Below are 16,188 nucleotides of genomic sequence, written 5' to 3' on the forward strand. Positions count from 1 at the left end.
AAGGGGACGTTAAGATGGCAGAGCCAGGTAATTGCATAAGATTTAAGACCTTATAACCAGAGGTTCAACTCCTCTTCTTAACAAAATGTGTATTATTAATTTCCTGACACTTATTGTCCCAATCCTCCTAGCCATAGCCTTTCTAACATTAGTAGAACGCAAAATCTTAGGTTACATACAACTACGCAAAGGACCCAATACCGTAGGCCCATATGGAATCCTCCAACCATTCGCTGACGCATTAAAACTCTTCATTAAAGAACCAATACGACCTGCAACCTCATCCATCCTTCTGTTCTCAATCGCCCCTACCCTCGCCCTCGCCTTAGCACTCTCACTATGAATTCCTCTCACACTTCCTCAACCACTTATTAACATAAATATGGGTTCCTATTCATCCTAGCAATCTCCAGCATATCAGTTTACTCGATTCTATGATCAGGTTGAGCATCAAACTCAAACTACTCACTATTCGGCTCATTACGAGCCATAGCACAAACCATCTCCTACGAAGTATGCTTAGCTATCATCCTTCTCTCAATCATACTAATCAGTGGCTCATTCTCAATAATATCTCTGTCATCATCCCAAGAACAAATATGAATAATCTTACCAGCATGACCACTAGCCATAATGTGATTCATCTCCACATTAGCAGAAACCAACCGAGCACCTTTCGATTTAACTGAAGGAGAATCAGAACTCGTTTCAGGACTTAACGTAGAATACGCAGGAGGACCATTCGCTCTGTTCTTTATAGCCGAATACATAAATATTATCCTCATAAATGCCCTAACAACCATCCTATTCTTTGGCCCCACATACAACCCACTTACACCAGAACTCAAAGTTCTTCTCCTGAAAGTATCTTCCTTTACTCAGACTGTGTGTGAATGCCTGAAGTCCTGCATAGATTATCATGTCCATTACATTTTACATCTACCTTCCACATGTGAAAGAAAATATGAGCTGTGTTTCTCGCTAAGCCTGGCTTCCCTCACTTAACATGACTTATTTTAGGTCTATCCATTTCCCTTTGACATAATCTTATTCTTTCTAATTGATGAATAAAATTCCACTGTGTATATGTACCACTCTTTTTTGATCCACTCATCTATGAAATGTCATCTTTCCACATTATGAGAAGCTATGGTCATGAAAACAAATGGGAGAAAAAGCATAAAAACTCAGGTGAATCCCAGGTAGGTTAGATGAGGTAAAAGGAAGTATGGAAAAGAGCAGCCAGGAATCAGAGACAAGCACTGAATCTATGAGTAGCTCTATTAGAAACACACAGGCATTATATATTTTCTTAAAGCATTATGTCCTCTCCTAAGATAAATTATTAGGAAAGAGAGGAGAAAAAATGGAAAAAGAGCAGCACTGTCCCTCTGTACTTGCCTCCTTGCCAAAAATAGTGTGCTCTGGAAACGAAGGATATGTGAAAGAAAGACACAAACTGGGGGGAAAAACATTCAGAAATAGGACATTTCTGGACATAAAATATGTTTTAAACAACTATCTAAAGAGGGACACCTCTCTTGAAAGGAAGATGTGGCAGAATCCATCCTTTGTTTGAAGGGATTCCCAGACAGCAATGACCAAAGTGAAATGAGCAGGCCAATTTTGACAGCTCCAGCCCCAATTGATGAAACAGTAACAGCAAGACTGAGAGGATGTACCAGGTGTGGGAACCAAGGGAAATATTCATCCTCCAGTGAACCTAAGAAATCCCCACCCTATTATGAATAGATGTGATGTTAACTACTCATCGAACCTGCTATCCAATGTGACACACCCACATTTGGATGTGTACTATCTATCTTTTCTTCACTTTGCTTTACCAGGAAACTTTCTTGGTCTTTACCTTGTTGTGTCCTCAAGTTGTTTTTAAAACAATATCAAGAACTCAGTACTCAATAACCAGGCAGAGGCCTTTTCCCTTTTAGAGACCTCCTCCCAGAAGTGGTGCCTGTTAGCAATCTGGCATCAAAATGCACAGAAAGACAAACACTGCCAGGTGCTGATGGCTCATGCCTGTAGTCCTAGCAACTCCAGAGGCTGAGATCTGAGGATTGCCATTTAAAGTTCTCTAATGAACCATCAAAAAGCCACAAGTGGAGCTGTGGCTCAAGGGGTTGAGCATTGGCCTTGAGTGAGAAAAGTTAAATGACAATGCCTAGGAAAGGCCTGAGTTCAAGCACCAATCTCCCCCAAACAGAAACAACAACAGCAACAACAACAACAAAACAAACAGTGCAAGATTTCACTCACAAATGAAGGTTAAAAATGTTCATCACATAGCAGTAGAGGTAAAAAATCAGTCACTAGGGGACAGGAAGGAGAGAGGGGAGGAAAAGTAAGAGAGGTATCAATAGGTACCAAAGTGCAGCGAGAGAGGAAAAGTAGTTGTAGCTAATGTTCATAGCACAGTAGGGTAACTACTGTCTTTAACAATTATGCTTTCAGATCACTCAATGAGATATGTGGGAGGGTCCTCAACAAGAAGGAATAATAACATTTCAGGAGATGGGAATGTTAATCACTCTAATTTTATCATTATTAAATATGTATATCTATCAAATTATAATGGTGTGTCCCATGAATTAATACAAGTGTTATGTATCAATTAAAAATAAACATTTTAATCTGGGTAACGGTGACTCATGCTTGTAATCCTAGCTACTAGGAAACTGAGAATCAGGGCTCAAAGCTAGCCAGAGTAGGAAAGTCCTTGAGACTCCTGTTTCCAATTACCCCCCACACCCCCCCAAAAAAGAGCAGAACATTGGCTCAAGTGATGCTAGTCTTGAGCAAAAGAGCTCAGGTATAGCACCCAGTCCCTTAGTTCAAGCTTCAGGACCAGCACAAAAATCAATTAATCAATCAATACAATGTCAACATCATGTCAAACCTTGAAGATATAACTTATCCATATGAATTTGCTGAAAACAAATGTAACAAAATTAATTTTTCTAACATCATAGCCGACAGGTTTTTTGATGAAGTCAAAATTGCTTTGGTTGTGTGTGTGTGTGTGTGTGTGTGTGTGTGTGTGTGTGTGTGTGTGTGTGTGTGTGTATTTAGTAAATATCAAGTGACAAACTTTTTCCACATCAAATTTCTGGGCTTTAAATGTTACAAAATTAACAATAAGAGAGACAGTCAACTATGTAAAGGATTAAAACATTCTTTAAATTAATACCTGGGTCAAGGTAAAACCTGAGAAAATTATAGTACCTACAATATATGTACTTACAAAAATCTCATATCCAGAGATGTATGGTATTAGCAAAATCATTCTCAGAATCAGAAACATCTAGAGTGACAGTGCTAAGCAGAACTCTGGCACTGCTCTGGATCCCAATACATTCTTTGTTTTTGTTTTTGCTTTGTTTGTTTGGTTTTTTTGGGGTTCTGTGTGTGTGTGTGTGTGTGTGTGTGTGTCGTGGGGGTTTTTTTCCCCCCGGTCTGTCCTGGGGCTTGAATTCTGGGCCTGGGTGCTGTCCCTGAGCTCTTCAGCACAAGGTGAGCCACAGAGCCACTCCCCGTTTTCTGGTAATTAATTGGAGGTAAGAGTCTCATGGACTTTCCTACCTGGGCTGGCTTGGCACTACAATCCTCAGATCTCAGCCTCCTGAGTAGCTAGGATTATAGCCTTGAGTCACTAGCCCTTGGCCCCATTATATTCTTGTATTTCAGTGACAGTAACAATGCAGGGAGATGAAGCTTCTGCCAAGAACTCTGAACCAGAGAATTCCATCTGAGCCTGACTCTTTCTGACCTCTCTCTGCTTTGCAGCACAGGATACTAGAGAGCTGCTAGGAATCCATTAGCATTACTGAGAAGACCCAACCTATCCTCAGACAGCCTAGTGGGTACTGGAGCCTCCACTTCAAGAGAAACAATGACACTGTGGCCTGAGTGCTCTGTGTCCTCCCCTCCTTCCAGTCTATGTGCAGAAACTCAGCAATACATTAGAAGTAGGGCCCCTGGGACATGATAAGTGGAATTACTGTCCTTTTAGAAGTAGCACCAAGTCTGGTGCCAGTGGCTCATGTCTGTAATCCTAGTTACTCAGGAAGCTCAGATCTGAGGATTACAGGTGGAAGCCAGGTCAGGCAGGAGAGTCTTTGAGACCCTTATCTCCAATAAACCATCAGAAAACCAGAAGTAGAACTGTGGCTCAAGTGGTAGAGTGCTAGCCTTGAGCTGAAGAGCTGAGGGTCAGTGCCCAGGCCTAGAGTTCAAGACCCACACCCACCACCACCAACAACAAAACTTTTCATTATTAAAAATGTAGATACTAAAAGAAAAATAGGTGATTGTGTTTTAATACTGTATTTAGGGTTTTCTCTTTGTTGTTGATTGTGGGACTTGAATTTAGGGCCTGGGCTCTCTATTGTTTTTATTTGTGGGCAAGTGCTTTCCCAGTTTTAGCCACTGTTCCACTTCTGGTTTTCTGGTGGTTAATTGGAGATAATAGTCTTATAGACTTTCTTACCTAGGCTAGCTTTAATCCACAATCCTCAGATCTCAGTCTCCTGAGTATGTGGGATTACTAGCACAATGGCTTCTGTATTTAGGTTTTGAATGAACCTAATCCCTACAAATGGTATACAAGAATTCCAATTCATCCACATCCTTGTTGACACCAATCTGGATTTTTGATAGTAACCATCCTAATGGGTGTAACTGGCATGGAGAAATATGCACTAGTACGTTCAGCAGGTGGTCACTGGGGATGGGGAGGTCAGGAAGTTAGGAGAGTCCTGCCAGGTGAGGGAAGGATGGCAGGTGGGCTCCTTCTGCATGGCTCTGATCACCTTGGCAGCTGTCTAAGAGAAGGCATTGTCTGTAATAAGTACTGCTGTGCTTCTGGACAGATTGGACAGACACCATCCCCAGGAGCTGGTTCAGTGGCATCGAGGCCTGGGGAAATGGAGAAGTGTGGCCAAGGGTATGACCAATCAATCAGGGGCATGAATTGTGGGCACAAGATGCTGGGTGTGGAATGCCAGACAGGGCCAGGGGGTGAGTCTGATGGGGGGGCTTGCCAAATCAGCCAAGAGTGAGAATTGTATGCTAAGCCTTTATGGCTGAGGCTACTTCTCTTCCCCCGTCAAGCCCAGCTTCCACATGCCCACAGCTAGGTCTGGGACCACCTCTAATATTAGCAACCCCTTTTCCTGGAATGCCAGTGTCTTGTGCTTGGACTGCATGCTCAAGGGCACGCCAGTCCCAGGTAGATGGGCTGGGTGGGACCTCCATCACAGCTTGGCCTCAATCCTTAACCCACTGAGGAGTGAGAGTGCCTTGGCCAGGACTGCCTTCAGTTGTGACCCAGCAGCCTTAGAGGATTAGGGGTCATCCAACTTTGTCAGTGCCAGGATTAGAGACCCAGGGATATAAACTTGCTGGCCAACACCTACTCCCTAGGACTCCCACACTGGAAGCAATTAGGACTTTGATCTTCCCTGGCATAAGGACAAAAAACACCTTGCTTCTACTCAGAGAGCAGTCTCTGGGACAGTTTACTTTCTAATGAGTGAGACTTGCTTGGAGTGAAGATGTCTACCCCTCCCTACCCCACCCCAACTCCAGGCCTGGTAGAGGAAATCTCAGGGAACTTACTCTTTCCCAGCTTTACCAGCAGCAAGGAGCCTATACCTCACTCATTAGTACCTTTCCCTGAGAGCTTTCTAGAAGTTGCAGGATTCATAGAGGTTCTGATTCTGAAGAAAAAGGGGCTGTTCCAGGTTATTGGTGAGTGTGCATGGAATGCCTGGCACAGTCAACCTACCTGGAGCCTCACTGCAAGGAGAGTGAATGATTCTGGAAAAAGAACCAGTGAGTGATTTGGCTTCCATTGAAAACAGAAGTGCTCACCCTCTTGCTGGCCATTGTGTAGGTTCTAAGCAATTGAGATTTCAGTCTCACTACATAACCAACAGGCTGGACCCATGTGGCCCTATGGCCTTGCCACCCCCCGTGGGCCTCAGTCAGCTCTGAAAGCTGGAAAAGTGAGCTTGATGATGGGTCACTGGGCCAGGCCATGTTTCCACTCCTCTCCTTGACTTGGAAGGATCGGGTCAAGCAGTTCTTGATACACTGTGGGACTGGTCAGCTTCTCAGCTTCTTACTCCCCCAAAGAGCTAGAGTCACTTCTGTCCTTAAAGCTGCTAGATTTCTTGAGAAACTACCCTGGCAACCAGGACCTTGCACTGGTCCTGTGAGTGCTGCTTCACTGCCAACTGAGCTGTGTTTGAGGGCAGGGATATCGGGATCCCTGCTACTGTTGCTGGGGAGTGTGATTGAAAACCCCTGTGCATGGGGCATGAGATAAGATCCTGTGGCTGTCTGAGGGAGAAGTAGATCCTTGATGGCCAGGATTTATGCCTGCCTTTTGTGGTCTTGTTCCCAAAGAGGAATGCATACTGGGTGGCAGGTGTAGCGAGTCCTGTGTCAGACTGAAAGAGGAAGAGGATCTGGTACTGGGAAAATTGTAACACCTGGGTCTAGTTTGCTTTCTTTCAAACTACTTTTTTTTGGAGGAGGGGGGAATCCGGTCATGGGGCCTAAACTCTGGGCCTGGGCACTGTCCCTCAGTTCTTCAGCTCAAGGCTAGCGCTCTACCACTTGAGCCACAGCGCCACTTTTAGCTTTTTTCCTTTTGCTTATGTGGTGCTGAGGAATCAAACCCAGGGCCTCAGGCATGCAAGGCAAGCACTGAGCCACCTTCCCAGCCCCCTCAAACTACTTTTTTGCTACTGGCACACTATTAAGAGACACTGGGCACTTTTCATCCTCCTCCTCGAAATAGCAGGATGCCATGAATTTAAAACTCTTCTTGAGCAGAAGTCCTATATTGCTAATATTAAATGTGAAACTTTATACTTCAAACACATTAAAAGAATAAAAATGATACCAAGGAAGATTAGGCCTTGGGGTATATAGTATGTGCTTATTTGTGTATATGAATAGGCTTTTTAAACAATCATATTTTTAAAAATCCACATTTTGACATTCCCTGTCAGTGAGTCCTGACAGACAAGGCTGAGCATGATGATCCACAGCAAGGACCCTGCTGCAGGACAACAGGAGCTCAGGAAAGCACCATGCATTTGGGAAGCAGTAGGCAGGCTCTGGCAGTCCAGTTGCACTGCTAGCAATGTGAAGACTTAAAACTCTTCCTCAACCAAGTCACCTTCTTCAGCTTCCCCCTGTTCATTAGCGGTGGCATCCTGGCACTGCTGGGACTCAGACACCTGGTTGTTGATGTTGCTTTTAGCCTCACTGAACTCCATCTTATCCATGCCCTCACTGGTGTACCAGTACAGGAATTATTTGCACCAGAACATAGCAGTAAAGTGCTCAGAGATGCCCTTGAAGGGTTCCAGGATGGCTGTGTTGTTGCTGATGAAGGTGGCCGACATTGTGAGGCCACACGGGGGATGTCACACACAGACGTCTTCACATTCTTGGGGATCCACTCTATGAAGTAACTGCTGTTCTTGTTCTGCATGTTGAGAATCTGCTCTTCCACCTCCTTCATGGACATGTGGCCTTGGTTTCTTTTGTTTTTGTTTTGTTTTGACATGTGGCCTTGGAAGATGGCAGCCGCTGTCAGGTAGCGGCCGTGGCGGGGGTCATATTCTTGTTCTTGGCGTTGAACATCTGCTGGGTGAGCTCGGGCACTGTGAGGGCCCGGTACTGCTGGCTGCCCCGGCTGGTCAGGGGGGCAAAGCCTGGCATGAAGAAGTGCAGGCGGGGGAAGGGCACCATGTTCACGGCCAGCTTGCGCAGGTCTGCGTTCAGCTGGCCTGGGAAGCGCAGGCAGGTGGTGACCCCACTCATTTTGCCAACACCAGGTGGTTGAGGTCTCCATAGGTGGGCGTGGGCAGCTTCAGGGTGCGGAAGCAGATGTCATACAGGGCCTCGTTGTCGATGCAGAAAGTTTCATCTGCCTTTTCCACCAACTGGTAGACAGACAACATGGCGTTGTAGGGTTCCACCACGGTGTCGGACACCTTGGGCGAGAGGGCATGACGCTGAAGGTGTTCATGATGCAGTCTGGGTACTCCTCTCAGATCTTGTTGAGAATCAGGGTGCCCATGCCTGACCTGGTGCCACCTCCCAGGGTGTGGGCCAGCTGGAAACCCTGGAGACAGTCACACATTTCCGACTCCTGCCTCACCACATCCAGCACCAACTCCACCAGCTCAGCTTCTGCTGTGTGGTGGCCCTCGGCCCAGTTATTGCCTGCCCTGCTCTGGCCTATCAGACACAAACTCTGGCCTATCAGACACAGACTACAGGAATAATGGCTCTCCCATTTGCATTGTGAAGACAACAGAACTCTTCTGAGCAAACCTTTGATATTATTTTAGATACACTTTGATGAAATAAAGGAAATGTTTTCAGTGTATTTGGGACCTTACAAATCACTCAAGTTCTAAAGAAAAGAGAATATGGAGGAAGTTACATTTTAACCCAAATGAACTACTTCTAGAAATGGAACAGAGCCTGCCTCAATAATGGAAATGTAATTACTTACACAGGAGGTACAGGCGGACAGTATGGTCAGAAGCTAGGCTGCCAGCACTTGTCTACACCTTGCTCACACATAGCTGTGCTTTGACTTCTGGTGTCCTGAAGTGGCTCTCTGTATTGCCAGGCCTTTGAAACGACCAGCAGTGCTGAAACCTTGTTGGAGGCTTTCCCTGCTCGCTGTGCTTTCCCTTCAGAGGCTGCTTTGTCAGGGGGGCCTTGCAGACTCAGAGCTGTCTGAGTGGCCAGGGCCATGACTCCTGCATACTGGATTTAGTGGGTTAGGTGAGGACCATGTCTAAGTGGATAAGGTTCACCTTGGCCCCGGAAACTAGAGTGGCTGGATGTTAGAAATGAGGGGTGCCAGTTAACCATGTCCCATGGGCCATGATGACCTACCAAATACCAAATTGTCTAGCATGAAGATCTGGCCAAATGGTCCCAATTTCACTGAGTCTAAGGTGCCAGGCTCTAGGTCCACTATGATGGCCTGAGGAACATATTTGTTGCCTGTGAGAACAAGAGTGGACTTAGGCCTGTGCTTAGCAAGGAACTTAGGGGCAGAGCTTGAGAGTCTATGTGGCTCTCAGCATTCATTACAGAAATTGCAGCATTTGAGACATGGAAACAGAAAACAGATATCCTGAGCATGGCTCACCATGCAAGAGGCTTCAGCAACTGTAAGGATGTTTGCAGTTGTCTATTTCATGAATATGCATTCCTTGTCCTTTGGGCATGGTGGCTGACATCTCAGCCACTCAGCAGAGAAAGATGAGCGTCAGGGTTTAAGTCTAACTGCGGTACAACAAAGATGGGTAGACCCTTTCTCAAGAAATGAGCCAGGTATGGCTAGTCAGGAAATAGAGATAGGGGGAATTCAGGTTCAAGGGTTTCCTGGAGGAATTCACTCAAAAATTAAAGCAAAATATCTGGTGGAGTGGCTCAAGTGGTTACAGCACTAGTTTTACAAGCTCGAGGCCCCAACTTCAAACTATGGCACCACTCTAAGAAAGGCAGCAACTCCTTTCTTGTCATTAGTATTCTCTGAGTAACTATTACTCTGCCATAGTATGGGAAGTCAGATGGCAGAGACTTCCCAGCTGCCTCATTGTAATACACCTTGATTCTCTTCAGATGCACATTACTGTCTCTGTGGTAGCTGCTAGTGCAGTCAATGTTGTGCTCATCACTTAGCCTTTCCCAGAACTGAGAAGGAAAAGGAAGTGTAGTATGGCTTAGAATATTAACTGTCCGAACAATGCATTTTACAGTAACTGTAAGAAACCCATGTCCTATTAACACAAATATTTTTTGTAAAAAATGATTACATTTTCTAAATGATAAAAAAATAAAGTGGTGATATTTTGGTTTAGCTAATCTGTGCTTTCTGACTGAATAGAAGACATCTGGTTTCTCCTATATGTATTCTATCTTATGCGATACCATATTCTGTTTGGATTCTATGACAAGAATCTTGCCTTACATGGACATGAAATTGGAAAAGAAGTAACTTGAGGACTCAGCTAGAGGTCCAGGGGTCCTCAGAGGACACACCGACAACAACTGAGCTAGAAAACACCCAGCTTAACAGAGCTGAGATGGGTCATGAAAACTAAGAGAGGATTGCACTGAGGTAGAAAAACTGTTCTCAACTATCTGACACTCACAGGTTGACACAAAGGGGAGACTTGGTATCTGTCAGCTCAAAGACACTGCATTCCTTTCATTCAAACCACACCAAAAAATTCATTAGTCTATTCCCAGGAAACTCTAAACACAATTTTTTGAGTCTCAGGCAAACCTAATACATGCAAGGGCATTGAAACCATACCAGCTTTGCTTAAAAAACCACACACACCTGTGGCCACACAGGTAAGGACAATTGGAGAAGCTTCCTGGGGAACTTGACCACTATGGGTCCCCACCGACCTTAGCCTGGCATGACCACCACTACCTTCACCCCCTAACCCCAGTTCTCCACCTCCTCCTCCTCCTTCCCCTAAAATTGAGATGAGAATCCTAGGCCAGTGCCATGCTCACCTTTGTGCCAATCTGGTTGACACACTACCCACCTGCATGTACACAATCTCTCCTATGTTGCAGGGCTGCGGAGTGGTTGGATGAGCTGTCCTTAGTGTGGTGCATACAGAGGCAAAGAGGTAGGGCTGAGGAGCAGGAATCTGACACAGCCAACTCAGCTCCCCATTTATACCTCTGGGTGTTACAGGGGCAGAGGAGATGGGGTGGACTTGATGATGGACAGGGCCAGCAGTGCTCCAACTCAGTCTCCCTACTGCTGGGTAAGCAGAGGGCCCTACCAGTACCCACCCAGCCCTGGCATCCAGCTGCCTGCCACAAGTCCATGAGCACAGCCGCCTCTCTAGTTGGATCCTTTGGTCACACTGCCATCCCCCTTCCACCCTGACTCACAAGAGGGGCTGTACACTGGGATCCAGGAAGCAAGAGGAGGAGCTTCCTCTACATCAGGGCCTTGTGTGCAAGAAGCCAAGACCAAGACTCACTTTCCATTTTAAATTGGGGAGCCTAGAACTGAAGGTGCATTTTCAGCTGTGATCCCAAGAACAGGAACACCTGCTGGATTCCAGGACTGATCCACTTTCCATTCTGGGAAGAATCAGGGCATGTTAAGGGAGTTAAAGGCCGAGTGTGGTGCTGTGTGGGGAGTAGTGGGGAAGGGTCCTTGCCATACTAACAGCTGGCCTGCATCACAGGTGGAAGGCAGAAGCCAGTCAGGAGGGTGGCATCCTTTGGGCTAGGTCACCTCTTCACCAGCCCTGCTTCAGGAAACCAGACTCCCGAGGCTGAGCAAGTGGCACACAAGTGATAAATTCTCTCCTCCTCTTGCTGCCCAGAATGCTGGCCCCATCAGACAGCTTGTCCACTCATGCTATTCCAGAGACCCAGGGCTTAGCCTCCACTTTTACCTTCCCCCACACCCACTTGCATCTCCATACCTTAGCTCCTCACCATCAGCTGGAGCTTTCTAGAGAGACTCTATGCTCTGCAAAGACTCTATGCTCTGGCTAGTGCCACTGATTGCAGTGTCTCATGAATTTTTCTGAATTTTGCTATTTCATTCAAGAGGGAGTTGGGTTCTGTTTTTGCCACCTAATACCTACTCTGGGGTCAAATATCCAGGCAATCATACACATGGGTTGAAATCATGCCTGTCCTGCTGAAGACTGTGAGCTTCTGCTCCACTCTTGGTGTAAACATTCCAAACTACCACACTGTCACTGCTGTGGGTATGGTGCTGAGGACAGAAGAACAGGAGGAAATGGAGGCAATGACATTTTCCCTCCCCCAGAATAGGCCTGTGAAGAGCTTGGCTGAGGAATGGGGAAGGGATTGGACCTCCCCCTTCTCCATCTCATTTTTGGTTTTGGCAGTACTGGGGTATAGTATAGAATCCAGAGCCTTCTCCATGCTAGGCTGACACTTTACCACTTGAGCCATACCTTCAGTCCTGATTTGTGTTGCTGATTTTGGAGAAGACTCCAAAAGCTGTAGGGAGCTTTTCTGCCCAGCTTAGCCTTGAACTCTGCTTCTGAGGAGCTAGGATTGATACTGAAAACCTGCAACAACTGGATCAGATCAATCAGAGAGAGGAATAAAATGATGAAGACAGAAGAAAAAGATGAGCAGAGCTACTGCTCAATGAGAAGGGTTCCAAGGGAGGCATTGTGTTGAGTTCCTTATGTAGGCATTAATAAGACGTCTCTAGGAGAGAGCTATGTAACTCTCAAGTTTCTTGCATAGCCTATGGGCCATATCAGTATCCTCAGACCCAATCAGAGACTCCATGCTCTGTAAGATCAATGCTTGAGTCCTTCAGTCCCTCCAGCAGGTTGCTCACCTCTGGGGTCTAACAAGCCTGGTGTTCCTGTGCAAGTCTTCCCTGATTCCCAGGGGCTCACTTGTGCAACTGCTTGTGACCATGGCGTTGTGATGTCTAGGGATCTCCATATGGAACTGTTCCAGGCTATGGTGGGGGATACAGAATCTCTCTGGGAGGGGTGGGATCCTTAGAGGTTGATTGCCTAGCTGGTCTCTTTCCCTGCCCTCCTGATTACATCATGAGCCCCCATGCCAGGTATATAGACAGCAGTCCTGCTCTTTATTGAACAGGTGATGTCAGGCTGCACTGATGTCCTCCAGCCATAGATACTTTCCTGCTGTAGACTGGATATCACCAATAAATAATGTTTGAGTGCATTGTGGGGTAATGCTGACAACATTCAAAATAGAGAAATTGTTCCAGGTGAAGGCTTAGTGTATGCAGCTTTTACAAGAGGACTGTTTTTACCCTTCATCTGTCTATCCCACATTCCTGCCTTCACAGAGCTCCAACAAAAAAAGGGGGGAGTGGGGTTAAACACGAGAAAGCAGGACATCAAATGGGGGGAGGGATCAATAGAAGGGGAGACAAACAAAGAGAGAAACTGGCTAGAACGCAGTTTTAAAATTCAATGCATATCCTACACAGTTAAGAAAACTGAGGGAAGGGTTGGGCTTGGGAGGGATGGTAGGGAATGATGAGTGGGGTGACATTGATCAAGATGCATTGTAGTCACAGACTGCTTTGTGGAGTGGCACTGAATTATGTCCCCAAGTTGTACAATATTTGTACCTCAGGTGATAATTTAGAGTAAATATATGCTAATTTTTTCTGTTACCTTCTAGAACATGTCACATTCATTTTTGTTACAAATGCTCCCTTCGGTCTTTCAAAAGACATTCTAGTCAGATGTCAAATTCACGTTAAGCTGTACCCATTAAAATACCAATGTATACACACAACTCTATACGCATTGTATTCTATATACATGTTTCCAGTGATGGCACTAAAAAACTTAGAAAGTACTAAAGGTCAGCAGTGTATCTCTCCACTGTTCCATAAATGGATGTTGTTCAAAGCTGACTCAGTTGGTTTTGAACCATGAGCCTCAGATCTTAGCTTTGTATAGCTATGATTATAGGCATGAGCCACCAGTGCCCAGCTTAATATGCAATGTTTTTGTTAGCTTTCTTCTTCTTTTCTTTTTTTTTTTTGGTTGGTCATGGGGCTCGAACTCTGGGCCTAGGCATTGTCCCTCAACTCTTCAGCTCAAAGCTAGCACTCTACCACTTGGAGCCACAGTGCCACTTCCAGTTTTCTGGTGGTTTATTGAAGATAAGAGTCTCACGGACTTTCCTGCCTGGGCTGGTTTTGAACCGTGATCCTCAGATTTCAGCCTCCTGAGTACCTAGGATTACAGTACCTGGCTTTGTTAGCTTTCAAATAAAAATATTTCCTAAGTCTGGGCATGGTGGCTCATGCCTAAAATCCAAGCTATACAGGAGGTAGAGATCAGGATTACAGTGTTGGGGGGGGGCGGGGAATCTTAACAACACCCCACCTCAACCAATGAACATGGTCTGGGGGCATACGTTTGTCATCCTAGCTATAAATAAGATTGTGGTGAAAGACCCCAGACTCACTGGGATACTTTCTTCAACGGGAGGGCACCCCAAGAACCAAGACTCCAAGCCAGCAGCTGCAATAAGCAAGAGGAGTTTATTTGGCGTTTGCGCAAACGGGCTCTCTGTCCCGAGCAGACAGGGAGCCCCGAGCAGAGATTACAGGCTAATTTAAAGGCAAAAACCACAAGATTAATGCATAACACAAAGCATCCCATGATTGGTCCATTTAAAGGTCACCATATACACCAACAATCACTTTGCCACGCGGGAAATTTTGTAACACTCTTTGTAAGATGACTGGCCCATGGTTGGTTTAAGGGGGGTTTACATGGTTACAGGCCTATGATTGGTTGACATTTGGCTTAGCTTGTGGTCTTGCCAGGTGGTCGTTATCTCAAGGTCCTATCTGGGGAATTTCTAAATGGGAACTGAAGAACACGTACTGTCTGTTTTTTTATCTACGACCACTGACCTTGTCCTGGGGCCGGCATCTGGTCCCTGAAACTTTTTATTTATCTCCAGGGAGGGGAAGGGTCAGTGCTAGCGCAAGCAAGTTTACAGAAGCAAAACCAGCAGTTAGCAATTGTAAAATGTAACTCTAATTTTTAATCTTTCAGTGGTACAGGCCAACCTTGGTTCAGATAACATGGAGGAGCTAATTTTCCTAGAGAGCATGAATGAGGTTCCTGAATGATTATTCCCATCTATTTTTCCTTTAGTACTTCTTACTCAAAGTTAGCTTAACATTTGTTCTGTTGTATGTCAGCAGATACAATTCTGTTTTCTGATTTTTCTCTTCAGTGCTAGGAATCAAGCCTAAGGCTTCATACATGCTACTACTCACAGCCTGTCCCTTTCTGTTTCAGAGTTTCTTAAGATGGCAGCACTCTGGAAGCTCATACCTGTAATACTAGCCACTTGGGAGGCTGAGATTTGAGAATTGTGGATTAAAGACAGCCTGTTTAGACAAATCCAGTAGACTCTTATCTCCAATGAGTCAGCAAAAGACTAGAACTGGAGGTATGGCTCAGTACTATGGGAAGCCCCAGTACAGGTGCATACACACACACACAGACACACAGACACACAGACACACACACACACACACACACACACACCTCTTCAAAATAGCAGAATCATTTATAGTACTTTCCATCTTTTTTCCATTAACTTTGTGTTTTGGTTTTACATGGCCATATATGTTTTTTCATTTATATTTTGATGTTTATATTTCATTTTTCATGTTCATATTTCATTTACATGTTTCATTTATATTTTGAATTTGCCAATATGATAGTACTTGAACACATCTGCTGAATTAGTTTCATCTATTCACTAAGCTTTTTAACTTCAAATCTCAGTAGCAATTACACTGCTTTATTTTTCCCAATTGATTATACATGTTTTGATATGTTGATTTTTTTTTGTCAGTTGTGGGTCTTGAACTCTGGGCCTGGATACTGTCCCTCAGCTCTTCAGCTTAAGGTGAGTGTTCTACCACTTGAGCCACTGCGCCACTTCAGGGTTTTTCTGGTAGCTTATTGGAGATAACTCTCACCGACTTTCCTGCCAGGGCTGGCTTTGAATGGCTCTCTTCAGATCTCAGCCTCCTGAGTAGCTAGGATTACAGGCATGAGCCACTGTGCCCAGCTTGATACGTTGAATTTTGAGCATATTACCTGCCTTTAAACATTCCACATCTGCTTCTATGTTTTCTTTCAACTGACTTACATAAAACCATCTAAATTTTTCCTCTATACCTATGTGAGAAAATAGTCCTTTAAATTTCATATTTTAAAGATAGTTAAAATATATTAGCTATCTATTTTCTTCAAATTATTTACCTTAACCAGTGATAAAAGCATTAAAATAAAGTTTTAAACTCTAAATTACTGTTTCATCCAATAGAATGAAACACTAGGAAGAAAGAGCAAGGGCTAGAATATCAGTAGAAGTTGAAACTCTCACTTACCAATGTGCACTTGGCTCTAAGTTTAGCAAAGCCCTAGCGACGTAAGTTAATCTACAGAACAATGATGAGCAAACTCCATCTGGCATCAAGTATATGTGAGGGTGAGATACTCAGAATGAGAATTGAAAGAAAGGTGACATTTGCTACCTTTAAAAAGAAAAATAAGAATTCAAAAAGGTGAA

At 44.8% G+C, this 16,188-nt stretch overlaps 1 pseudogene; it reads right to left on the bottom strand.

Annotated features, from left to right (window-relative positions):
• Positions 1 to 26: 26 nt before the first annotated feature.
• On the bottom strand, positions 27 to 10,695 carry LOC122108426 (annotated as a pseudogene).
• Between the last annotated feature and the right edge of the window lie 5,493 nt (positions 10,696 to 16,188).

This window comes from Dipodomys spectabilis, unplaced genomic scaffold (genome assembly GCF_019054845.1).
Source record: "Dipodomys spectabilis isolate Male_0828 unplaced genomic scaffold, ASM1905484v1 ptg000059l, whole genome shotgun sequence".
Lineage (NCBI taxonomy): Eukaryota > Metazoa > Chordata > Mammalia > Rodentia > Heteromyidae > Dipodomys > Dipodomys spectabilis.